The following is a 27,648-nucleotide window of genomic DNA, read 5'->3' on the forward strand; positions in this document are numbered from 1 at the left end:
CTTGATTACTACTCTCATTTAATAGGTAAGTGGCAGACACACTCTGGTCCAAGTCACTGCTAGTTGAGGCTAGAGTCCAGGTCTCATAACTCCCTGCCTAGTGGTGCTTCTAAGAGCTGGACAGACAGAGATCATGTGGAGCTATAGAGTGCTTAAAAATAAAAAAGCAGGTTTGGCTGATTGATTGCAAATGAGTTGCAAAGGATTTCTATAAATCACATATGACTGAAAGATCAATGCTTTGGTAAGTGGAAGAGATGAGAGGAGTGTCAGTGATAATGGGAAATTTAGCACAGGGGAGTACTTAGGGAGCATATAAGAATTCTGCCTATGTCATCTTGAATTGTAGTTATGCCAAGTCATCTGGTTTTTTATGCCTCACAAATGCACTGTGACCCTTATTCTGTCCACCTTGCAGAGGCTGGACAATCTTATAGAACATTGTTTGAGCCATTTTTTGCCTGGTTGCTGACGTTTTCTGCCTTCTCCTCTACCCCATCTGTTCTCTCTTAAATTACTCTTTTGTTACTCTTTTCTAACATAGTAGGTCTGCTACTAATACCATTTTTTTTCAGTTCTTACCACCCACTAAGCATTGTGTCTCAAGCACTTCACATTCACTAATTTATTTCCTCCAACAATGTGAATTAAATTTTTATTACTCACATTATACAGATGAATAAACAAAGGTGAGAAATATAAATGACCCTACCCATCGATAACTCAATAGTCAGTCTTGAAAGGAGAACATAAAAATAGATATGTCTATCTACAAAGTCCCTGACCTATGAATTATGTTCTAAGTGACATGATATTAAGCTGTAGCTCCTTGATTATTCTATATTCCCACTAGTTTTATACATCCCTAAGATGGAATCAATAGAAACCAAAAGATTAAAAATTAATACTAATATTTGATAGTAGGGTAGGGTTACTATAGTTAAAAATAATGTACTATATATTTCAAAATAGCTAGAAGGCAGGACCTAAGATGTTCCCAATGTCAAGAAATGATAAGTAGTTGAGGTGATGGATACCCCAAATTCACTGGCTTGATCATTACGCAGTCTATGCATATAACAAAATATCACATGTACACTCCAAATATGTACAAATATTACATATCAATAAAAGCTTAGTAATAAAAAGTAATGCCAGTGAAGCATAAATGATAGACAAAAAGCCCTGTCAATGCCCTGAATACAGCAGCCAAGTCAGGGCATTTCAAATAGGTTGAATCAAAGGCATTGTATCCATCACAGAAATTTTACTGAAAATACAGATTAGATGATTGTAACTTACACAGAAGAAAGTGTCCTTCCTTTAGCCATTTTTGTAATTGCCAATTAAAACTTGCTCATACTTAAGTGTTGCCCACCACGCACTCCCTTACACGTGTGAGAACACATCATGGGAGAGAATCTACAGGAAAATGATCCTCTTTAAGTTCATATTTGACTGAAAAACTTCCATCAGCAATCATTTCTGCTAAAGCAGGACTTTTCTAACTTTTGTGATGCAAAAAGCCATAGTTTAATGTTCAGTTAAGTTGGAATGGGCAGTGAGTGTTGGCTACGCAGCAGCATTCTAGCAGATTGTGTAAATACTTCTAATTTGTGAAATTTATAAAGGAACTAATGACTTAGGAATTTGAGCTAAAAATCGGTGTGTACTGCCAAATCTCCACGTTCCTTTCACTGGATTAACCAGAATAAGTTTAGGATGTTTTTAGTGTCCAATGATCATCTAAATTGCTGAATAAAATAGCTGACATTTATTGAGCAATTAGTGGGCCTATTAGAATGCTAAGTCATCTGTATATGATATTGCATTTAATGTTCACATTCTTATTAGGTAAGTTTGTTATTCTTATTTAATAGATAAGAAAATTGAGGTTTAACAACTTTAAAATTTTCCTAAGTCAAAGAGTTTATAACCAGAATTCAAGCCTATGTATACATTGTTCCAAAGAAGTATTTTTGATAACTGGAAAATTGGCTTTCTGATGCATGAACTAGAGTGCTTATTCTAACTGACTTCATGGACAGAATGTGTGGGAGTGTTAATTTCTACAGGGATACACGAAATAGCATTCAGTGACAGGTAAATGTTCTACTCCATTCTTAGATTTTTCCCTATTTGCTTAATGAAAATTAGTATCATCTGCTCATATGTCACAAGTATATTGGGAAATATAAAGAATAGCTTGTCATTTATTCATTTAACTTCCCCAGAATAATTCAAAGTAGCAATATTTTGAATTTAAATTGATATGTTTAGAATGACATAAGCACAAAGACTTTAAGGGATCAATTTTAATTTGCCTAAGAAAATATGAAAGAAACACAATATGTTAAAGAAGTTAAGTTTGACTAACACTTTTTGAAATTGCAGTTATAGATCAGAGTTTAGGATATGAAATAGGGAAGTCAGATTGCATTTTCAATGTTTCTCTGTTTGAATTAGAGCCAACTTTTTATAGATTAAGAAAGCATTATGAAAATGGAGCTCACAATAATAGAATACAAGTCATAAAAAGTAGTAAGTTTGAGCTAGTTCTTGATTTGGAAATAAATTCCCTGCAGTATGGAAGGTGATTTAATAATAACATGTCCTCTGTGCAAAATATATCGTGGGCAAATATTGAGTGAGTATTTGGATGACATAGTGAAGCAATAAAGTATACTCGAAATTGGTCTCTAAATATAGGAAAGGCAAGGCAATTGTGTAATAAAAGGCTCATTTTTGCTAACATCTTTGCTTAAACTCCTTTTTGTCATCTAGAAATTTTGAAGCTGAAGCTGAAAAGAACTTTTAATATAATCTCTGCTAATATCATTTTAAAGATTAAATTATTGAAGCTTAGAGGGGTTAAATGATGTGTCTTATACCCACATAGTGAGATTTTGAGACTAAAACCTATGTCTGTTAGATCCTGGCCCATTATTCTTCTTCATTTCAATTTTGAAATTCAGCTGAAATATAATTAGGCATACCTAAAATCAAAATTGGCTATTCTCGATGTCTTAGGTCAAAATACCCTAGTTGGGAAGAATTTGAGATTAATCAACAAAAACCCTTTTCTCTAATCCTGCCCAATTTTCTTCACTTCATAAGAAGCACTATAATTTTAAAGATTTTCAATTAATTTAGAAAAAATATTGCTTTAATTTTAAAATAGATTGTTTAATTTCTGAAAAGAATCTTTATTGGCTGTATACAAAAATTAGCTGGGCATCGTGGCTCATGCCTATAGTCCCAGCTACTTGAAAGGTTGAGGCAGGAGGATCACTTGAGCCCACAAGTTTGAGGTTGCTGTGAGCTAGACTGACATCATGGCACTCTGCTCAGGGCAACAGAGTGAGACCCTGTCTCAAAAAAAAAAAAAAAAAAAAAAAAAAAAAGCCAGTCATTAGAATTGAATTTCAAAAGCTGAAAAATTTTTAATAGAGAATTGAAGATATAATCTAACTTCAAGGACACGAAAGCTACAATGTTCGAGATAAAATATATACTGGAGCAAATTAATATCAGGTTAGACACACCAAAAAAAAAAAAATCAGAAAACCTGAAGACACAGAAATATTAACCAAAATGAAACATACAAACTAGAATAAAATACGTAACTTAAAAAGGGCACTATGAGCTCTAAGACAACTTTAAATGATTTAATATATTTATAATTGGAGTCCTGAAAGTAGAGGATCAGGAAGAGGTTAAACATTATTTGAGTAAATTATAAGAGAAAAATGCCCAAATTTGGTGAAACCTGTAAACAATTTCCAAGAAGTAAAATAAACCACAAACACAAGAAACATGAAAAAAAGGATAAAAAAATCTTAAAAGCATTCTGGAAAAATAGACATGATAGTTACAGAAGAATAGATATTAGGATGACAAAAAAATTTGTCATCAGAAACAATCCAAGCACTAAGAGCAACATCTTTCACACACCAAAAGAAAAAAGAAAAACTATCTTCCCAGAATTGTAGAACTTAATGAAAATGTTTTTAAAAAATGAATGCAAGGAAGTACTTTCAATGTGATGGAGCAAAACTTCTGAAAATCTCCCTCTTCATAAAACTTGATAAAGTCAGAGAACATAGGTAAAATAAAAAGACCGAAATCAACTTGTTTTGAAGTCTACAAGTCTGAAGTTCAGTTAATTATCAAAGTCTTGAACAATATGAGATCTTGAACAATATGAGGAAGATTTCTTCAAGAGAGGTGGCTAAATCTTCGAAAGACCAGTGAGTTCTGTGGTGTTTTAACTTGCCCTATTCTCACACTTCTCTTCTATAGCTATAACGTAGACTTGCAAACCTACAGTCTCACAGCCTCACTGCTGTAGCTGTGAAACCGAAAAGATTGGCAGGTATCCAAAAAGACTCATCCTCAGAGAAATGTCAGAAATATTTTATCTGTTGACAGTTCCCTTGAAATGCCCCAGTTATAGGGTTTGCCTTTATATCTGACTCAGAGCTTGCTAAATGAGAAAAGAACTATGGTATTTATCAAAAATTATCAGCAGCAATGGTATAACATCACAGGTGCTTAATGGACTGACACCATTGGAGGCACAAAAGAGGATGTCCAGAAAACTTATACAGAAAATCTCAGGCATGATGTCCATAGGAGAGTTTGAAAAGATAGATTTCTAGAAATGTAGAATATTGCACACACATGAAAGGCAGTGGGCAAGCCCAAAGAAAGACCTAAGAAGGCCTTACTTGCTCACCTCTGAATGATCCTGAATCCCAGCACAGCAGAAAATTAGAGCTAAGGCAGAATTGTAAATGCATTCACATGTGCAAAGAATCCCTTGACAAAAGGTTAAAAGAATCATTGGCTAAGAAACCTAAGCATATCTTTATCCATAATTTCAGTGACCAATAAGATAATTGTCTTCAGTGGCCACACACAGCAAAGAGTAAGGACTTAACAGAATTAGTTCAAGAAAGTCTAATTAGTTTAGAAAAGTTAAGACAAAGCAAACAAAATAAAAATAAATAGCAGCAACAATCACCATAATAAAAAGAATAACCAAGAATAAAACCCTTGGGTCAGGGGAAGACAGATTTTATTTCCAGAATTGGAACATTATGTTATCTAAATGAAAAATTTAAAAAGAAACAATCATAAGACAGTCAAATAAATATAAAGATTTGGTCCATATACATTAAAAAGAGCAGTCAATTACCAAAAAATCCCTTCCTTAAGGAAGCCCAGGTGTTCAATTTACTAGACAGAGTATTTTTGTAATTCCCCAAATTTGATATAAAACATTTATATATATATATATATATATATATATATATATATATATAATCAGATTACAAGTAGAATAAACACAGAGCTTCACACACGGGCACATCATAATCAAACTGTCAAAAACTGGAGGCAAAGAAAATATTTAGAAATAACCAGGAAAAAAAATGAATTAACACATAGAAAGAATCTTCAATATAATTATGATGACATTCATTAATATTGAACACCAGAAGATATAGGATAACATATTCAGAGTATTTAAATAAAAAAATTCTCAATCAGAAATCCTACATGCAGAAAAATTATCTTTCAATAAACAAAGGAAAAATAAAGATATTCCCAAATTATTAAAAATTCTAAAAACTGAGAAAAATAATCCTCATAGAGAAATCTTTCAAAAAGTACCCAAAAAAATCTTTCATGCTAAAAATAAAAATCACTACACAATAACTCAAATTCACGAAAGGAAATAAAGAGGTTCAGAAAAGCTAACTAAATAGGTAAATATGAAGACAGTATAAAATATTTTTATTATTTTAATTTTTCCTTACCTTATTTAAATAATTACAAAAGGTATCCATAGCGTTATAATATATAAAGGTTTAATATTTGTAAGGTCTATCCAGATATTATTCAGCCATGTAATAAGAAAAATAAAGACGTTTATTGAAGAAGATACAAGATACAAGAAACATTGTACATGGGATAATGACACCTCAGTCCCCTTCAATGTAGACACGTTGAGCCCTCATACAGTTTTTCCAGCATCTCTTAACCTAACCCATACATGTTCAACATTCTCAGGTGTTCTGTTTGTTGCAGGCCTTCCAGAACATGGATCACTTTCAACAGATTCTTGACCATCTTTGAAGCCACACTTTTATTTCGGCTGGACTCACTGCATCATCCCTGAAAGCCTTCTGAATCATCTAAATAGTTTCCATGGAGGAATGTTCAAGCTTAACACAAAATCTGATGCATTTTTGTTGCTCTACTCACTCAGTCATTTTGAATGCTACGGCCACACAGTACACATGCTCACTCAACAGAATCTAGTGCCCCACTGACTAGTATGGTGAAGTCATCATTGCTCACACCTGCACATTATACTCCACTCTCCGTGGTGGACAAATTATATCAAAGGCCTTTCTTATTACATTAGCAATGGCTGGATACTTTCTGGACAGGCCTCATATGCCAATAATAAGAAAAAAGAGTGGGAGGAGAGAACACACCTATATTTCAGTATATTACAGCAAAGTTTTCATATACTGTTGAAATGAACTTTATACTAATCCAAATAGAATATTTTATCTAAGATGTTAATTGTATTTCCCTGGGCAACTATTATAAAAAATAACTTTAAAAACAAAAACAAAAGCAAACTAAAAGGGATTTTAAATAGTTGGGTATAAAAATATGAACACAAAATAAGGCAATAATTGAAGTATAGGAAAAGAAAAAATGTGATACAAGATATACAGAAAAATAGCAATATGGTAGATGCAAATCCTGCCTTGTCCATAATATCTTAAACATAAGTGAATTAAACACTCCAGTCAAAAAGCAGAGATTGAGAGAAAGGGTAAGAAAAGCATGGTCAAATTATGTTATAGCTACAAGAGTCATACTTTAGATTCATATATACAAGTAGGTTCAAAGTAAAAGTTGAGAAAAGTTATATCATGTAAATCATAACCAAAATACAGCTGGACTGACTATGCTAATATCACAAAAAATCTTTAGGCCCAGATGACTTTATTAGAGACTTCTACAAATCATATCAATTTTACTCAAACTCTTCCAGAAAATGAAGGCAGGAGATACTTTCTAATACATTCTGTAAAGCCAACATTATAATGATACCAAACCAGACAAAGACATTGCAAAAGAGAGAAAAAAAATAGAGCAATATTCTTCATAAAATAGACACAAAACTTTTAACAACACTTGCTAAATTAAATCTAGCTGCATACAAAATGATAATAATAATGCATTATGACCAAATGGACTTCATCCCAGGAATGCAAGGTTAGTTTAACATTCAAACCCAATAATACCTTTTTTAAAATTATGATTATATTTCTCAATAGATGTTAAAAAAACCATTTGTCAAAATCCATCTTTCATTTGTCATAAATATTATAAGTAAATGTTACTTCCTCAACCTACTAATATAGGTCAATTAGTAAGCTATAATACTAGGTTATTATAGGTTGCTATAATAATTGTAACCTAATTAATGTGAAAATAATAATTGGCATGTATGAAAAACCTAGTTTATATTAAAATATTTTATTAGACACTTCAAAAAAGATTACCAAATGTCATATAGCACATTGAAAGATAGCCAACATCATTAGACATTAGAGAAATACAAATTAAAACCACAATGAAAAACCATAATACAACAATTAAAATGACTACTATTAAAAAAGACTGGATATGCCAAGTGTTGGCAAGGATGCAAATGACCTGAAAATCATAAATACTACTGCTGATTTTGTTAAATGGTATAATCACTTTGGAAATGAATTCACCAGTTTCCTAAAAACTTAAAGGTATATCTACCACATGATTCAGCCATCTTAATCCTAAATATTTACCCAAGAGTGAAAATGTCATGTGTCCAAATAGACTTGTAAACCATGTTCATAGCACCATATTTGTAATAGATAAAAACCGGAAACAACATGAATGTTCCACCAACAAGAAACAAATTGTGGTAAATCTATACAGTGCAACACTATTGAGCAATAAAAAGAATGAAACTTTTCCTAGAGATTCATATACAACATGTATGAATCTCCATAAAAATATATGTTGAGTATATAAATAAAATAAAATATAAAATTCATAAAAATATATGAAAGATGCCAGATGAAGTACACATTTTACCATTCTATTTATATTTAACTACATAGAAAATGCAAACTGATCTATACCAACAGAAAGCAGAACAGCAGTTGTATGTTTTATCTATGTGCAGTTTATTGCATATTTATTATACCTCATAAAAAACATTAAAATAATACGTGCTCTGATCTCATTAGAGGATATTCTTCTCATAGCAATTATGACAAATCTTTAGGTTGGTCAAAATAAACCAAATGCAAAGGGACCATGAAAGTTTTCTTTTGAAAAAACATGAGCTTGAAAGATGAACAGTTTTCAGATAGGAGTATAGTTCAGGGAGGCTTAATTACCTAAATTAAAGATTTGAAAGGATGGAATTTTGATTTTTTTCTAATAACAAAAATATAGGTTCATCATGATAATTGATTATTTATTTATAGTATAAATATTTACTGAATATTCATATTATATTTACACAAGGGAATAAAGTATGTGGCACATAATTACTGTCCATAAAATAATATAATTATTTTAAAAACTACTTGGTTTTTTGAACAGTGCTTTTGCCATCAGAGTTTTTTATAGGTTTTTTGCCAAAATTATAATATTGGAGGTATTTACTGTCTGTGGCTATGAATACAAAAGGTATGAGTAATGTCTTATCTTCCTTCCTGAATATTGTATCATCATGTCTTCATCATGTCTTGGTTCCCTTCCTCCAGAAGACCAGAAGATGTTGCCTATTTCACACAGACAAATCAGGCCATGAGAGATTGTTTCCAGGAGGGCTCTCAACCAAAGGAAGAATACCTAACGTTGCACCCCTCATTGTAATGGAAGTGCATTAAACATAAACTCTGACAAGAGTTAAAACAGCAAGATTGCACTTACATTGCATAATCACCACACAAAAAGCCAATAATCACTTTGTTCAAAAGAGATAATGCAGCATAATATAAGTAGTAGTTTAAGCAATTATCCAGTAGAATGGTTAATCATCACCCTCAGTTCACAGTCTTTTGTTTCTCACAAATACACATGTCAGATTGTAATTAAATGCACTCACACTGTTCAGGGCAGAGTGAGCATCCTGGGTTGAAATGTTGGAACCAAATTGAAAAGCACAATGCAGACAAGTTTAGACACAGCTTTTTGACTGTATCTGCCTGGCATGGGGTCTTGGTTGACAAATTGGCTATATAAGGGTGAAACCACATTGGAATAAATTATTTATGGAAAAGAATAATTATGCCTGTAGAGAAGTCTTGCTTACACAATTTACAAATTTTTTGAACATTGACTTTCTACATGAATTATCTGTAAGGTATAATTTTTTTGAAATCAGATTTATAATAAAAGAGTTTTTAAGTGCACTGGTTTGTTCAAATTGATGATAAAGATTTTAGAAATTTAGAAAATGTATCTGTATCTCTGCATGTTTTTTTATTCCTAATAAATAATACGATAGAGTTTCACTTTGCAGTTACTGCAGTGAAGCATGCTTAAATATGTTATCATATATTATAGGGGACAGAAACATAATAATCAAAAACAAAATTATACCCATTTCTGTTGAATTGACTTTTTCATTATACTTTACAATTTTTAGGAGGCAATTACGATTTATAAATAGTGAAAATAAAAATGTTCAGACTCAAATGTAATCTGTCACAAATGAAATAGATGGCCAACTTTTCACTCTTTCAAGATACACACAATTTTGTCATTACTTATGGTGTTATTTGTGATACTCCGATATTAACTTCCACACCCTTAACTCCAACTCAAACTTTCCTACTGAGCTCTGGACCTGTACATCTAAGAATTTACTAGAACAGTACCACTCAAACTTTCATGTCCATACAAATCACCTGGAGCTCTTTCTAATAATTCTTATTCTAACTCAGTAGTTCTGGTATGGCAGCTGGGAATTTGTGGTTCTAACAAGCCCACAGGAGTATCACACTTTGGTCCAAGGCACCCAGGCAATCCCTGTTTACCTTTCTGACAGGCATTTGAAACTCAAGGAATAGGAAAAGGAATGAAGCCTTTAGCTTTAAACTTCAAACTTGTTCCTCTTTAATGTTCTTATCAAGTGTATTTGGTCCACTATTCATTTGGTGAAAAGGCTGAAGTCTATGAATTAAGCCAGATTTCTTCCTATTTTTCATTAATTATATCTAACTTATAACTTGGGTCTCCGATTCAACCTCACAAACATTCTTTGATAGTCTCTTATTCTCTTGTAATAATCCCCCTCTCAACTTATTCTTCTAAATTTTCCATACCAATTTATGAGAATGTCTATCTAATGAGAGCTATCCTAGACTTTTTCCAAAAACATAACCACATCCTTCAATTTAGTTGAAAATATGTTCCTTTTAGGTTCCACACTCAAAATATTTATGCAAACCATCTTCTCTCATTCTCCTTCCTTTTTATAGCAGCTTTTATTCATATATAATTCACATGGCATATAATTCAGACACTAAAAATTTGTATTATATTTACAGAGTTACAAAACCATCACCACAGTGGATTCCAGAATATTTTCTTCACACCAAAAAGAAATTCTATACCTAACAGTAATCACTCTCCATTTCTCCCCAACATTGAGCCTTCTGCCCTACCCCTAAGCAACCATTAATCTGCTTTATATATTTATAGCTGTGCCAATCCTGAACATTTCTTGGAAATAGAATCATATAAAAGGTGGTCTTTTGTTACTGGCATCTTTCATTTGGCATCATGTTTTCAAGGTTTATCTATGTTGTAACATGTATTAATACTTCATTATATTTTATTGCTGAATAATAATAATCCATTGAATGAATATATCATATTTATTTATCCATTTATCAGTGGACAGACATTTAGGTTGTTTCCACTTTGGGGCTATTGTAAATAATTCTCCTATAACAATTCCTGTACAATTTGTTGTGTGTACTGTTTGGGGAAAATCCCAGGACAGGATAGAAACCCCACCCCCCTCTGAACTGAGATGGTTCCCTGAGACCAAAGAATGACTGGGACAAGTCCAACTTGAAGAGTTAAATGAGTTTATTAGAGGTTACTTAAACAGGCCATTCACTCCTGGGTAGCGCAGGACTTTGGGGAATAAAATCCATTCTGTCTGTCCATTGTGGTGCCTTAAATTATTTTTTAGCAAATGACATGGAGTCTTTTCTAACATCATCATCACACACACACAGACTAAATATATTAAGCATGGGCAATATATGTACCATGTGTCTTTATGCAACCTGTTATGTTAATGATATATTAATAATTGTCCTGAATGTAGGAATTTTAATAGTAAAGTAGGCTAAATGATACTATGGGATAGTAAAATTGGTTATAAGCAGTCTCAGTCAATTTACAAAGATGTGTTTATAGGTGCCCTAGGGGCCTGTGGCTTTTCTTGCTATTTTTTGTGTTTATCTTAAGCCATTTTTTTTTTTAATTAACCCTTATATGTTAAGTTTTCTTGGTGGGAAATCTCTTCCCTTTCCCTCAATGGACACATGTCTTGTTTCTCTTGAGTACAGACCTAGGAATAGACTTACTGAGTCATACAATAACTCTGTTTAGATGTTTGAGGACCTGACAAATCATTTTCCAAAGAGGCTGTGCCATTTTCTATTCTACCAACAATGCTAAAGTTTCTAATGTTCCCATATCTTCACCAATAATTGTTATTTTTTGCCTTAAAAGTTAGAGCCATCCTAGTGGATGAGAAGTGGGATCTCACTGATTTGCATTTCCCTGATGTCTAATGATTTTTAACATCTTTCCATGTGCTTGGTAGATATTTATATTTCTTCTTTGAAGAAATGTGTATTCGAATCATTTCTAAATTAGGTAATTTGACTTTTTATTGTTGATTTGTAAGAATATATATATCTATATGTGTGATATATATATATATATATATATTCTCTCGATTTTGCGCTTTATCTTTTCACTTTTTTGATGATGTCCTTTGAAGCAGAAATGCTTTCATTATCAAATCCAATATATCTACTTTTTTCTACTTCTTATAATTTGGTATGACATTTAAGAGACCATCGCTTAAGCTCATGTAACAAAGCTTTACATCTATATTTCCTTTTATAAGTTTTGCATTTTTTATGTGTTAATTTAATCTTTGCATGTGGTATGAGGTAGGGGTCCAATTAAATTCTTCTGTATGTGAATATCCAGTTGTTCTAGAATCATTTGAAGTGACTATTCTTTCCACATAGAATGGTTTTGGCATTCTTTCAAAATTCAATTGATACTTTTGGATGTGGGGATTTATGGCTATGAATTTTCCTCTTTTGACTGGTAAATCCCACAGATTTTGATAATTTGTGTCCTTTAGTCATTTAGTGTGAACAATCTTTGGATTTCTATCTTAATTTCCTCCTTGACCTATTAACTATTTAGCAGTAGTTTAATTGTTTAATAGTTAGTTGTTTAATTTCCATGACTTTGTGTAGAGTTGAGTGTCTTTTTTAGAATTGATTTCTAATTTTATTCAACGGTGGTCTGAGAAGATACATGGTATAATTTCTATTTTTTTAAAATGTGTTGAGATGTTTTTTGTGGTCTAGGATGTGATCAATCTTAGAGAATATTCTATGAGCTGATGAAAAAGAACATATGTTCAGTAGTTTTGGGGTAGAATGCTCTATAAATATCTGTTAGGCCCATTTGTTCTAGATTTCCAGTGAAGTCCATAGTTCCTTTGCTTATTTTCTGCTTAGAGGATCTGTCCTGTCCTGTTGGTGGGGTGTTCAAGTCCCCAGCTAGTACATTGCTGCTGTTTATCATTTTGTTTAGATCAAGTAGGGTTTGCCTTGTGAATCTGGTTCACCTGTGTTAGGTGCATAAATACTTAGAACTATTATGTCTTCTCGTTGAATTGTTCCCTTCACTGTTATATAATGACCATCTTTTTCTTTACTTTTGCTGATTTGAAGCCTGTGTTATCTGAGAATGGCTATACCAGCTTTATTTTGGTTTCTATTTGCATGGAATATTGTTTTCCATCCTTTCGCCTTAAGTCTGAATGAATCCTCATGGGTTAGAAGCATTTCCTGGAGACAGCAGATACTTGGCTGTGCTTTTCTTTCTTTCTTTCTTTCTTTCTTTCTTTCTTTCTTTCTTTCTTTCTTTCTTTCTTTCTTTCTTTCTTTCTTTCTTTCTTTCTTTCTTTCTTTCTCTTTCTCTCTCTCTCTTCCTTCCTTCCTCCTTCCTTCCTCCTTCCTTCCTTCCTTCCTTCCTTCCTTCCTTCCTTCCTTCCTTCCTTCCTTCCTTCCCTTCCTTCCTTCCTTCCTTCCTTCCCTCCCTCCCTCCCTCCCTCCCTCCCTCCCTCCCTCCCTCCCTCCCTCCCTCCCTCCTCCTTCCTTCCTTCCTTCCTTCCTTCCTTCCTTCCTTCCTTCCTTCCTTCCTTTCTTTCTTTCTTTCTTTCTTTCTTTCTTTCTTTCTTTCTTTCTTTCTTTCTTTCTTTCTTTCTTTCTTTCTTTCTTTCTTTCTTTCTTTCTTTCTTTCTTAGCTTATTTCTGGTGTTTCAATTCCATACCACTGATCTTGTGTAGCTTTATGCTACTAACATACTTTCTTGACCATTGTAGCTTTCATAGCATATTTTGTAATTGGAAAATGTCTTCTAAATTTGTCCTTCATTTTCAATATTATTTTGAATACTTTGGGCACTTTGATTTTTCCAAGTTAGTTTCAAGATCTGCTTGTCAATTTCTAAGCAAAACTGGCATTTTGATAAAACTACCATTGAGCCTCTAGATAAAGAATAATGCCATCTTAACAATATTACATCTTCTGCTTCCTAAAATTGATATTTTCCTATTTTTTTAGATATTCTTAAATTTCTTACAACAATGTATTGCAGTTTTCAAATAACAAGATTTATACATCTTTTGTTAAATATATTATTGTTTTTGTGTTATCATAAATGGTGTTATTAATATTTTCTTAATTGCACTTTCAGATTATTCATTACAATCACAGAAATTGTGTTTTTGTATGATTTTATAATTTTGTATATTGTATTTGACACAATAAATACAATCAATTTTTAAATATTTATCTTGTGTCCTTGAAACTGGTTGAGCTCATTTATTAGGTCTAATAGTTTTTCATGAAATACTTAGGGTTTTCTATGTACAAGATGAGATCATCTGTGATTAGGGATAGTTTATTTTCTTTTCTTTCCAATTTGGTTTTTTTCTTTTTTTTCTTCTTTTTTTTTTTTTTTTTTGGCTACAGTGACTAGAACCTTAAGTATAATGTTGACTAGAAATGTAGGAATTTGACACACCTGTCTTTTTCCTCATTTTAGGGAGAAGGTTTTCAGTCTTTCACCTTTATGCATGGTGGGTTTTCTAGATATACTATATTAGGTTGAGGATGGTCTCTTCTATTGCTAATTTGTTTAGTTATTTTTGTCATGAAGCATGTTAATTTTTTTCAAATGCTTATTCTGTCTATTGAAATGATCATAAAGTTTTTGTTGTCTATTTATTCATATGGTTCATTCCATTAACTAATTTTTGAATATAAAACCAATCTTACATTGTTAGGATAAGTGCCACTTGGTCATAGTGTATAATCCTTTTTATATGCTGCTGGATTCTGTGTAATAGTGTTGAGGATTTTTGCATTTATATTTATGATACATTGGTTTTTAGTTCTCTTATCTTCTCTGGGTAACATTGGTCATATAGAAAGAATTGTTTTCTGCTTCTTAAAAATTTTTTGAAAGGGTTTGTAAAGAACTGATATTGATTATTAATGAAATGTTTGGTAGAATTTACAATAAAGCCAATTGTAAATTGAGAGCTTTCCAGTAAAACGTTTTAAAATTACTAATTCAACTGCTTCTTTGTTATAGGTCCATTTATATTTTACATTACTTATTGTGTTAAACTTTGTATTTTGTGTCTTTCTAAGAATTTTTCCATTTAATCTAAGTTTTCTAATTTGTTGGCATCGTTTTAAGAATATCGCCTTATAATTTTCTTCGTACACATCATATAAGATTGGCAGCATTACACCATTTCCCATTTCTGATTTTATAAATTTGAGTTTTCTCTTATTTTGGGAGAGGGTTAGTCTAGTTTAAATTTGCCATGTTTATTTATATTTTCATATACCAGATTTTTAATTCTGTTGACTTTATTGTTTTTTATTCTCCATTTTATTAATTTTCATTCAAATATTTATTATTTTTATCCATTCTATTTTTAATGATTCAGATTTTCTTATATTTTTGTCGCATTAAGCTGCAAGATTAAATTATTTTTGGAGATCTTTTGTATTTTTAAAATAAGCTCTTTAACACTATCAATTTCCCTCTGAGTTCTGATTTAACTTGTTTTATGTTTTGATATATGTTGTCTTCATTGTCATTCATCCCAGTATTTTACATTTTCCTTGTGTTTTTCCTTAGACTAATTGGTTACTTAGGAATATGTTATTTTAATGTCTGTTATTTGGTGCATATATTTTTTATGCCTTTCTAATGGATTGGCCCTTTTACCATTATCGAATGCACTTACTCCTTTCTCTCTAGTTAAAATATTTGACTTAAATTCTAGTCTATTGTATCTGAAGTTAATATAGCTACTGTAGCTTTCTTATTGTTCCTGTTTGCACAATATACGATTTCTATCCTTTTGCATTCACCTTATTTCTTTGATCCAAAGTATATCTCCTGTAAACAGGATATAATTGAATCTTCTTTTTTAATCCTGTTTAACAATCTCAGTATTTCATTTAATTGTTTAATCCACTCATATTTAACATTATTACTGATATAGTTGTCATTGTACTTTGGTTTTCTCTGTTTTATGCTATTTTTTTGTTCTCTGTTTCTTTACTACTTTTTTGCATAGTGGATGTTTTCTAGTGTAATATTTTAATTCCTTTAATAATTTTTCTCTATATGTTTTCAAAATTATTTTCTTAGTTGTTCTAGGACTTAATATATGCATCTTAGCTTATCAAAATCTACTGTAAATCTATGCTATTATTAAGTCCAGTGAGATATAGAATTGCTACTCCTGTATAGCTCTACTTTATCTTGCTTCTTTTTCGACTACTATGTTACAAATAGTATATCTATACAAGCTGTGTTTCAAATAGTCAGTTCCTTTAAGTAAAGCTTCAGAGCTCTCTCCTTTTTATCCCCTGGAAAATATCTGGGATACTGCTCCAGAATTGGGAGTAGGGATAGTGACCAGTATATTACTTTTGATGTGGCATCCATGCTTAATGAGTAGGGTTCTGGGTGGGGTGGTGGCATTGGATTACATCTTTTAGTGTGAAACCTCTACCCTACAGCCAATTTGGGGTAAGGGCAATCAGTGCCACAATACTCTCAACCTACCATGCTGAAAGGTAGAACCTCAGCTCTGGAAGTGGGTATTTGGTGGAGAAAGAGAGTGCCCAGCAACCCAGCAGCACTCACCTGCAGAAAGTAGTTGCAAAAGAGGAAATGAGAAATGCTTATGGCCTGCCCCTCCCTGTGAGAGAACACAGCCCTTGTCTTAGAGTTGGTGAGAAAGGGAACCTCATCTTTTTGGCCATACCTGCTCTCATTGAAACTTCCATAAATGCTCAGTGTTAAATCTGAGCTGGAAGGCTTAAAAAAGAATGGCTTGTATCATATGTTGCACTGACTCTCGTTGTCATTATTCATAGAGATACATTTTAGAACACTGACCAGGGTAATACTAATCTTTTCTCCCAATCTCTCTTCCCATTATCTCCCCAAATTTTGTAATAAACTTTTCTGACCATATCATATTCTTGCTCATCTTATTTATAAATTAATTGTATTGCCTTATCCTAATAGGTTCTTTCCTTTTAATTAGCATAACACATATTTATACTTCCTCAGAGGTTATGTCATTTAATCCTTTTTTAATGATTTTTTCTACAAATAAAAAGAGTTCTTTTCACTATGGGATCCCAAGATAAGGTAAATATTTCTTTAGTATTAAAGTTATTAAGATGTCTGTTAATTACTTATATAAAGTCTATTTTTCACCTTAACTATAAATTCCCTGTGACCATACTCTATAAATATTTATTTTTCTCTCCCATATATTCTCCAAAAAGCAGTGTATGAAGGCAGTTAATAAGCATTTACTAAATAAATGAATAAAATTCAAGGTATAAATAAGATAATAAAGAAAATGTTCACGTATTTAAGTTAATATGTTATTACCTCATGTTTCAGAATCGTAAAATTTTAAGAATGAAAGGGACCTCAAATGTCAGGCAGGCTCTAATCGGCTTACTAAAAATTCTTACTTAGTAATCTCCCTATGTTCCACTAACAAGGAGCATTCCAGATTTTACAATTCCAACTCTTCAGAAGTTCTGGGGTTAAACCATAGTCTATTCTCAAATAACTACACTTTATAGATATTTGTTCCACTTATTGGAGCCATAAGAATGTATTAAATTTGAAAATTAGATAATTTATTATAGCATGTTCAGATACATATCCCTGCTCAAAACCAATATTTTTTTTGTCATTTTCTTGTTTATCTGTTTAGTGATTTGGATACAAAACCGAAGCCAAGATCCATGGAAAAATGATGTGAAAAATTGGACCTCATTAAAGTTAAAGTCTTCTGGTCTGTGGAAGATACTGTCAAGAGAATAAAAAACCAAGCCAGACACTGGAAGAAATTATTTGCAAAAAGCATATGTAATAAAGGACTAGTATCATGACTATTATCTAAAATATACAAAGAATTCTTAAAACTCAACAATAAGAAATTGAATGGTGTGACCAAAAATGGGGAAAAAAAAAGATCTAAATAGACACCTCATGAAAGATGATATACAGTTGGCAAATAAGGATATGAAAATGTAATCAACATCATATGTCATCAGGAAAATGCAAATTAAAGCAATAATAAGATAACACTACAAGATTAAGAATGACTAAAATCCATTACACTGGTAATACCAAATGTTGACGAGGATGTGAAACAGCAGGGACTCTCATTCACTGCCAGCAGAAATGCCAAATGGTTGGTATAGCCACTTTTGAAGACAGTTTGACAGCTTCTTACAAGATTAAACATTTTATGGCATGATACATCAGTTGCACTCCTTGGTATTTACCCAGTTGAACTGAAAACTTATACACAAAAAAAAAACTCACACATGAATTTTTATAGCAGCTTTATTCATAACTGCCAAACTTGGAAGAAAACAAGATGTCCTTCAGTATAGACATAAACTGGGGTATATTCATGCAGTGAAATATTACTCAGCACTAAAAACCATGTGGAAAGCCACAGAAACACATGGAAGAACTTTATATGTATATTATTACTAAATAAAAAATGCTAATCAAGGCCGGGCGCGGTGGCTCACGCCTGTAATCCTAGCTCTCTGGGAGGCCGAGGCGGGCGGATTGCTCGAGGTCAGGAGTTCGAAACCAGCCTGAGCAAGAGCGAGACCCCATCTCTACTATAAATAGAAAGAAATTAATTGACCAACTAATATATATAGAAAAAATTAGCCGGGCATGGTGGCGAATGCCTGTAGTCCCAGCTACTTGGGAGGCTGAGGCAGGAGGACTGCTTGAGCCAGGAGTTTGAGGTTGCTGTGAGCTAGGCTGACGCCACGGCACTCACTCTAGCCTGGGCAACAAAGCGAGACTCTGTCTCAAAAAAAAAAAAAAAAAAAAAAAAAGCTAACTGAAAAGGCTAAATACTTCAGGATTCAACCAAATGACATTCTGAAAAATTCAGAACTATGGAGAAGGTGAAAAAAGGTCAGTGATTCCTAGAGGTTAAGAGGGAGTGGGGTGACCAGACAGAACACAGGAGATTTTTCAGGGCCAAGAAACTATTCTGTATAATATTATACTATAATGATGAATACTGGTTATTATAAATTTATCAAACATATACAATGTATAGTACTGAGAGAGAACCCTAATGTAAGCTGTGGACTTTGGACAATAATGATGTATCAATGTTTCTTCATCTATAGCAAAAAAAATGTATCCCTTTGGTGCATGATATTTTTGGCAGGGAGGCTGTGAGGGGATGTGTAATAAAGTTTATTTAAAAATGAAAGCCACTTTGAGCCAAGAAAACCAATGTGTATAGATGGTAGTGTTTTTTTTTCTTTCAATATTATAAATTACTGAGTTAGAGATAGATTCCAGATAAGGAATAAATAGCATTTTGTTTTAAATTTCCTGAGTTTTGCAACACACTATTTTGTTTGTTGTAATTGTTCACTCCAAACTTCTTTAAATATGACTACTGCAAAATTCATACTGAAATTCTAGATTCTCAATGAAGACTTTCTCCAAACAACAAAAGTAAAATTGAAATTGAAATTTAAAATTTATTGGATAAACTTTCAGAAATTTTTTTTAATTTTTATTTTTCTAAGAATGTAAACTAACATGGAAAGAGATTCTATATATAACAGTCTACCTAGTATCTACTGTTGTCTTTTTAATATATTAAGTGATAATTGTTTCATATTCTCTTTTTTTTCTGAGTTTCTAAAAAGAAGTTCTTAGATTATTAGTATCTCAAAATATTACAGTCCAATTACACTGCTTTTGCAGTGTTGCATTATATTACCATATAACATCACGAGATAGCCTTTCATTCCTGCTCTAAGAGCAAACATAAAATCCAGGGAAAGAATAAGTCACCATGTTATCATATTTGTTTTTAAACATTCTCTTGTGAGAGGTATTGACTAATATCACAAATCAAAAATGCTTAACTTTTATTAATAATTCTAATGCAGCTCAGAGTAGAAGTCTGAGATTAGACCATTGCCTTATTTAAGTGCATTCTATACCAGTTTCATAGAAGAAATTTGCACTGTCTTCTGGAGGAATCTGGAAAGAAAAGAAAATTGAAAAATAGTTATAACAATAAGAACATTCAAAACATATACATAGAAACTACACTCTATTGATGAGACTTTTCTATTTAGTTTTTTGCACAACTATAGATGAAATGTTCACTGATAACAATTTAAAAATTCATTTTTGCAACAGGAAAACAGACTCTTCTAAAGATAGCACCAAAAGCAAGCCAATTCATATGAGAGTATTTTTCCCCTTCAAAATGGACTTCATATGAAGTGAACTCTGAGACACTTAGGACTAAATAGAAAATATATGTACATATATTATATATATATATATATATATATATATATGCATGTATACATATATCTATAAGAAGAAAGAATGAGAATACATCCCTTTCACAATATTTGACATATTTAGTGTCTAAGGCCATATGTCAAAGGCATACATACAAATCAAACTTATGCCCTGACACCCTTGCCAATTAAAGACAAGCACTAATTAGAAATCTAGCACTCTATTATAGAATACGCTGGAAATGAAAAGTAATTTTAAACTGAAAAATTAATTTAGGTCTTTTGTATATTTTAATGAATATAAGATGCAATATAGGTGAACACCTTTTTTTCTTAATTATTGTATTAGTCTGGGTTCTCCAGGGAAATAGAACCATTAGAGAAAGAGAGAGAGAGAGATAAAATATAAGGAATTGGCACACATGATTATTAAAACTGAGAAATCCAAAATCTGCAGGTTGTGCTAGGAGGCTAAATATCCAATAGAGTGGATGGCACAGATAATGTCCTTAGGCTGTCTGCTGGGTGATTTTTCTCTTGCTTGAGGAGGTTGATTTTTGTTCTATTCAGGCCTTCTGCTGGTTGGATGAGGCCCACTCACACATGGAAGGCAATCTGCTTTACCCAAAGTTCACAATGTAAATGTTCATGTCATCCAAAAACACTCTCCAGGGGGAGGGGGGGAAAGGGCATTTATAGAAACCTTAAGATCTGTACCCCCATGATATGCCAAAATAATAAAAAAAAAAGCACTCTCCAAGCTGACATATAAAATTACCCATCACAATTATATAAATAAAGGCAAGGTATCTGGTTAATATTTAAGTTTTCTCTCTTGCCACCATCAAATTAAGGAACTCACTCCTGCTTAAGGTAAATACTATGGGAGAAGAGCAAGAACTTAACAGTCATGTGTAGATAGCAGGATATCATGTAAATTTTTTCCCTTTTGTCCTAAATATATGATCAAGGCCTGAAAATAGGGAAAGCAAGCATCAAAGAAAGCCATCATCAGATGGGGCAAACCATTTCCCCAAAGGGCTTGTAGAGAGCTATGAGTACAAAAATAGATCTTAGAACAAGACTGGCATAAAAAAGTTGTAAGAGTTGTAAGTCTTTTGTGGAGTGATTTATTTGGGGTGATAAATGTTCTTTCCCCAAATCCAAGTAAGTAGAGTTCCAAGAGTAGATCCTAAAGATTAGAGATGTTTGTAAAATGGAAACACACACCTGAGCTTATCCAACACCCTCTTGTACCTCCAATGCCATAGAATATATGATAACGGAATTCTCCGAAGGTTGTTCCGGGAGCCTAACAAATTAACATGTGTCTATTTTCAGTCCTATTTCTTAAATAAGAGGAAGAAGGGAGGCACATTTAACATTTTTTTTCCCCTGAAATTTAAGGGCATTTCTGAGTATAGACTGCAACCTGCCTCTGTTCTTTGGGTGGCTGAAGATAAAAAGGTCTACAAAATAGATGACCCCAGTAGGACCTGAAGGGACTATGTGGTAAGGTATTAATACCTGGGAACATGATCTGAGTAATTCCTATTCCAGTCTACAACTTTACTGGCCCACAAGATGGCAGAGGAGAACCCTAGTGGTGTTAGTGGCTGTGCAATAATGAACACGCAGGTTAGATAAGAGGAAGGATTTACTGTACTCTGCCAATAGCTTCTGAGTCAAGTGAGGGGCAAAGAATCCAACAAAGGATCAGGGCCATCTACTCCTGACAGGGTCAGGGAAAAGTACGGTGTTTCTATTGAAGTGTTCTTGATGTGCATAAAGGGATGAAGAGTGTTGAATATAAGCTAGCAAAAACACACAGACAAAATTTACCTGGAAGTACCAAATTAGCAGAGACTCACAGCATCAGGGAAAAAAATAGAACCAGAACAAGACCAAAAATCTGTCCCCCAACAACAAGTGGGCAGTCAGATAAGCAGACCTTTGTCCGTTTTATTCTTTTCTCATATTTCTAACCCCTGGAGATAATGCACCTAGAAAAGACGGGGGAAGGTGTCTTAGAGCAAGAATATGCCACCACCTTTTCTAATTTAAGCAATGATTGTTCAAGGTAGAATAATTTTGAATTTTCAGGCCAAAAGTTTAAAATAAACTAGAATCGATTTCAATTAATAAAATGAGATTGCATCACTTAACATTTGTGAAATCTTTGTAATCACACCCAGACCCAATAGAGTTTAAAGGAGAGATTGGTGAAAAAAGTGAAACTGTCTGCCATGTTACAGTGCTCACAATTTGACAAGACTGGTGCTATATAAAAAAATTACATAAAACATACAAAACACTACTGAAAAGAAATAGGCAAAATAATAAGGCATATGAATAAAACATATGGCAAGATTTTCCATGGATTGTAATACACAATGCTTAATTAAGAAGTCTAAAAACCTACCAAATGCTAGCCACAAAATGGTTTTAGAATTTTCTTTTGGCATTTTCAATAGCAACACTACATCCTTAAGCTATTCTATAAAATTAGGGCAGTGGTTTTTAGTGGCTTAGGGGTGTGAGTTGGGAGAAATTGTGTTTCCTAGAACAACAGTCCCCAACCTTTTTGGTGACAGAGATTTTTTTCATAGAAGACAATTTGTCCATGGACCAGGGAATGGACAGGATGGTTTTGGGATGATTCAAGTGTATTTACATTTATTGTGCATTTTATTTCTATTATTATGACATTACAATATATAATGAGATAATTATATAATTCACCATAGGTTGGGGACTCCTGCCCTAAAGGATATTTGGTAATGTCTGGGACATTCATGTTTCACACAACTGGCTCAGAGTAGGGGAGAGCAGTTCTACTGGCATCAAATAGGTAGAAGCCCCAGATGTTGGTAAACATCCTATGATGTGAAGGACACTCCCTGTAACTAAGAATGATCTGACTCAAATGTCAATAACACCAGGGTAGCAAAACTCTGGATTAAAGCAAGAGGTTGAGACTATTTACCCAGATCTATGTGAGAGATGCACCAGCCATATGGGATTGGATGAGCCATATGTATTAGGTGGGTTTGGGAGAATAATTCAGTTGCCATCTCAAAATAGACATTCTAATCAGAGGAAAGTTGTTATGTTGTATTGTGAACCTTAATAACCAATATAAATCATTGTATTTCTTTCCTGCAGACAGTGACAACAGCCTTGATAAATTAATTTAATTCAGCTTGGTTTATGATAGCACTGGAGAACCACTAACGACACACACAAACTGGTTTGACCATGAGGATATAAGTTTTCACTTAATTCTTTGTGAAACTAATATTTTTTTTTTAAAGTTTGTATTCATTAGAGATATTTATTCAAAAATGTTTTTGAAAGCCATTTATGTTCTAGGCATTAAGCTAAACATTAGGTAAACAAAAGAAAAACAAAGAATGGTCTTTGCTTTCAAGAAGCTTAGAGATCAGCTGAAATAAAAAATAAAAATTATATGAAAAAAATAAACAGCAAAAAACAGGATTAATGAATTTTCATTTTTAATTTCTTGTTTTGTTGAACAAAGAATACATGCCTTAAGTGGAGCCAGATTGTAGCTATAAACAACAAATAAGAATTTATTTTAATTTGATTGGGAATGTAGAACAATTTTATAGGAAAGCAGGAACACGTTTAAAAAGCCATGTATTTATATTAATTCTTTACCTTTCAAGGAATATAATATAATTAATATTATAAAGTTTAGGATACAAATAGATTAAATTTTAAATATTTTTAATGCATTATCAAATTCAAATAGGAAATATATTACTGTGTAATGAAAGCCAGTGATAAAATGATATTAAATGTTTTTATCTGAGGGCCATTTTCTCATAGTGTATATCATAATTAGAAAGGGTTGTCTTCGGACATCCACATTAAAAGGGAACATGGACAGTTTTAGAAATTGGCTATTTGAAAGCAAACAAACAAATATTCTAGGTAGAAGTTGACTCAAATCATTTACTTCCAATTATAATTACATTAGACTTGGCATTAAAGGGATAAGAATATTATTGAATATTGGATTTTTTAAAAGAAAAATGTTAAAGTTAAAAATATCAATACTAGAAAAATCATCAATGTTTTTATTTTATATATCTCTCTCTTTCCATTTGTGTGTGCATGTATACTGTTATTCTTAAATTTTTAAGGCCTGTAGTGGTTTACTTGTTCTTTTCTCATATAACTGTATATCACAATTTCTTCCATGTTAAAAAGAGATGTTTTTTCCTCAGTCAATAGCAAGATTATAAAATTTTATTTAAATATTTCAAGAAAAAAATCAGAAACATGATAATACACTTTTGATTATGTATGATGAATTTAAAGGTACATCATTTTATATTTCTGATTTTATTCTTGGATTCACAATTTTCACTTCTAAATAAACTTTGTGCAATGCATAGATGAAAAGTATGAGAACTGGATGCTACATAATCTGTTAGGTAAGTGATGATCCATTTTTTCACTAGGAAAATTATTCAGAAAATTAACATTTCAAAATATTTTATTTACTCAAATATGCCATTTTCATTTTATTCTTTTAAATTCATATATTAAGAATTCTAAGTCATTATGAAAAACTCTAATTACTCTCCAATATTTGAAGTGTGTTTTGTATTTCTGTGGCAAGCTTTTGAGAAATTTCTTAATTATATAATTACAAACAGAACTAAGGAAGGTGAAAATGGGAAATGGTCTTATTGGAAATGTGATATCTGCTTTAATGAGGAGTGAGAGCCAATAGGACAATTTAAAATAAATGTATAGAAATCTTTCCTAAGTATCAAATCTTGATAGATTCCATACATATATTGTTACTTGTTTTTAAGCTGGGTAAATTGTTGTTTTCTTTATCTCTTTATTTGATAGTTTTGTGTAGATTTACATTCTATGTGTGTTGAGAAATACTTAAATGTTTTGTAAATATTTTTATAGATATTTTAACTATCTATATGCATGTTTGTCTGATTAGACTGTATGTGTATCTATAGTTTCATGTATGTGTATACTTATATATTTAGATACCCAGGGGACTGTATCTCCAAATGGCTAGCATAAGACATTCAGGAAATACAGAACTGTGATACATGTTGAAATTTAAATAAAAGACAATTTTATTTTTATGCATAAGGGCATAATACAACAAATGACAACCTTTCTGAGAATCCAGCATTTCAAAAATGCGATGAAAATAAAAAGGGGCATAGGCCACTATATTGTATCCAAGGATGAAAATGATCAGGAAAAAGCAGTAAAGGCAATTCAGGTTTACAGTGATCTTTTTAGTAGCTGCATATGAGCAATTAATTTGATCTGCAGTCTAAGAAGCATTTTATAATTAATTTCTCAGCATTTACCACATACAAGCCATCACTTTAAAGTGCTATGTCATTAACAAAATCCCATTTTTTTTCCATAAAGAATAGGCACACTGATCTACATTTTTCCATGCTGCCAAGGCAGAATGGACTCGAGGGATATTATCTTATTCAGAAAGAACCTTTCAAGGTTAAATAAAAGAAATGGTGCAGGGTCCCTGGGAGAGGGAAGTGATCATCATTTTCACCTTCAACTCCTCTTTGATGTGGCAGAGTCAATTTTTAATCAGCAGCCATCAGACTGGGCTTCATTTCGCCTTACAAAGTCCTATTACTCTGCCACTTTCTGGAAGGAGGTGATAAGGACAATGCTCTTCTTTTTCTCTTCATAGAACCCTGCATATGATGAGTCCCTTTGGAGAGGCTTGATAAAAAAAAATAATAATAAAATAAAATAAAAACAGAGTGAGAATGTAGGGATAAAGGTCACCTCTCTGTCGGAATTAACTCTTCAAGACAACAAACTTTGATTTCCCTGTGTTTGTTTTTAGGAACTCTCCTATTGTCTTTAGAGGCAGTGGCGAGAATCAGCTGATGTGGAGAAAAGAGGTTAAAATGCACGCAGCTTTTGATGAAAAACAATGTTTAGGCTTATTAGTCTTCCCCAGCCAAACAACATAGTGAATATAATGCTAACGAACAGTATAGACATCAGTGACATGTATGAAAAGCATACAATTAAAATCTACTTCTTTTAGTACACCTCAAAGAAATCATTTATCATCAGAGTGCACATAAGTGCCACACAGGCACAGTAAGAGAAAATCGCTTCTATGCATTCAGCTAAATTGAAAAATGAAAAGGGAAAAAAAAAAAACAACCCACATTTTTCCCCTCTGGAAGTGTTTTTTATGTTAAGTAAACCTAAATTATTTTTTAAACTATGCACTCATGCAGAAAAACCTCTATAATCTCTTAGTATCATTTATTGTAGTCAGCAGTCTTAATTGCCTCACTGAAATGGATCAGAGTTCTGGGAATTACCCAGCAAAATGATGTTACTACTCTCCAGCCTTCACATCCTTTGATATAATCTCATTAAAAATATCAGGCCTCTAGGTGAGGGAATACATATGGATAGTAAATGCATGTTAAGCAGGAGCACCCAAACTGATGACCTAGTTATTACAGAACAGAGCAGCAGACGATGAATTTTAATTCTGAAGTACAGCAGTTTCTTTCTTGGTTAATACCATAATTATTAACATATTTTTGGAATGAATCTGCTTGTTACCCTTGAAAAAGATAATAATATTGAACCTACCAGAATACTAAAATGACATTTTTTGGAATAAAATATAAACTCTTTTTTTTTTTCCAGAGGACCACACAAGTGAAAAAACACATGTAGTTTCATTAACTATAATTACTGAGAGGAGATGGGAAAAGATGTGTGCCAAATCCCTTTTTGTGTGTGTGTTCTTAAAATGTAGCTGAGTTGAAAAAATATAAACCTCCAGAGGAAATACACTCATCACCCAGCCAAATAAAGGGGGAAAGAGTGGAGGGGAGAGTCATGCTGAGTCCACCATATGAAATAATTAGGTTTTTATAGAATTGGATTTCCTGTTGTAAATTGGAAAGTATAGTTCCACAAAGGGTGAGTGTAGAGCATAAAAACTATCCCGTGCTATGCAGTCCAATGTGTTGCAATAACAAACCATTCTCTTTTTGATAGTGAATAATGTGGCAGGCAGAACTAGCACCGTAGAGGCAAAGCTGTTTTCTTTATTTTTAAAAATAAAATTGCAATATTTAAATACCTATAATTTATAATTTCAAAGGTACAAAAATCTAGGTATCCCAAGTAGTGAGTGAATTTGGATAAAATGAGTTATTTATATACTAAATGATGCTGAAGCATATAGTTATAAAATTATATCACAATGATACAATCTCCTCCCCCAACTTTGGAAAAATTTTTGGAGTGACGATCTGTCTCATTTTGATG

Source organism: Microcebus murinus, chromosome 7, assembly GCF_040939455.1.
Source record: "Microcebus murinus isolate Inina chromosome 7, M.murinus_Inina_mat1.0, whole genome shotgun sequence".
Classification (NCBI taxonomy): Eukaryota; Metazoa; Chordata; class Mammalia; order Primates; family Cheirogaleidae; genus Microcebus; species Microcebus murinus.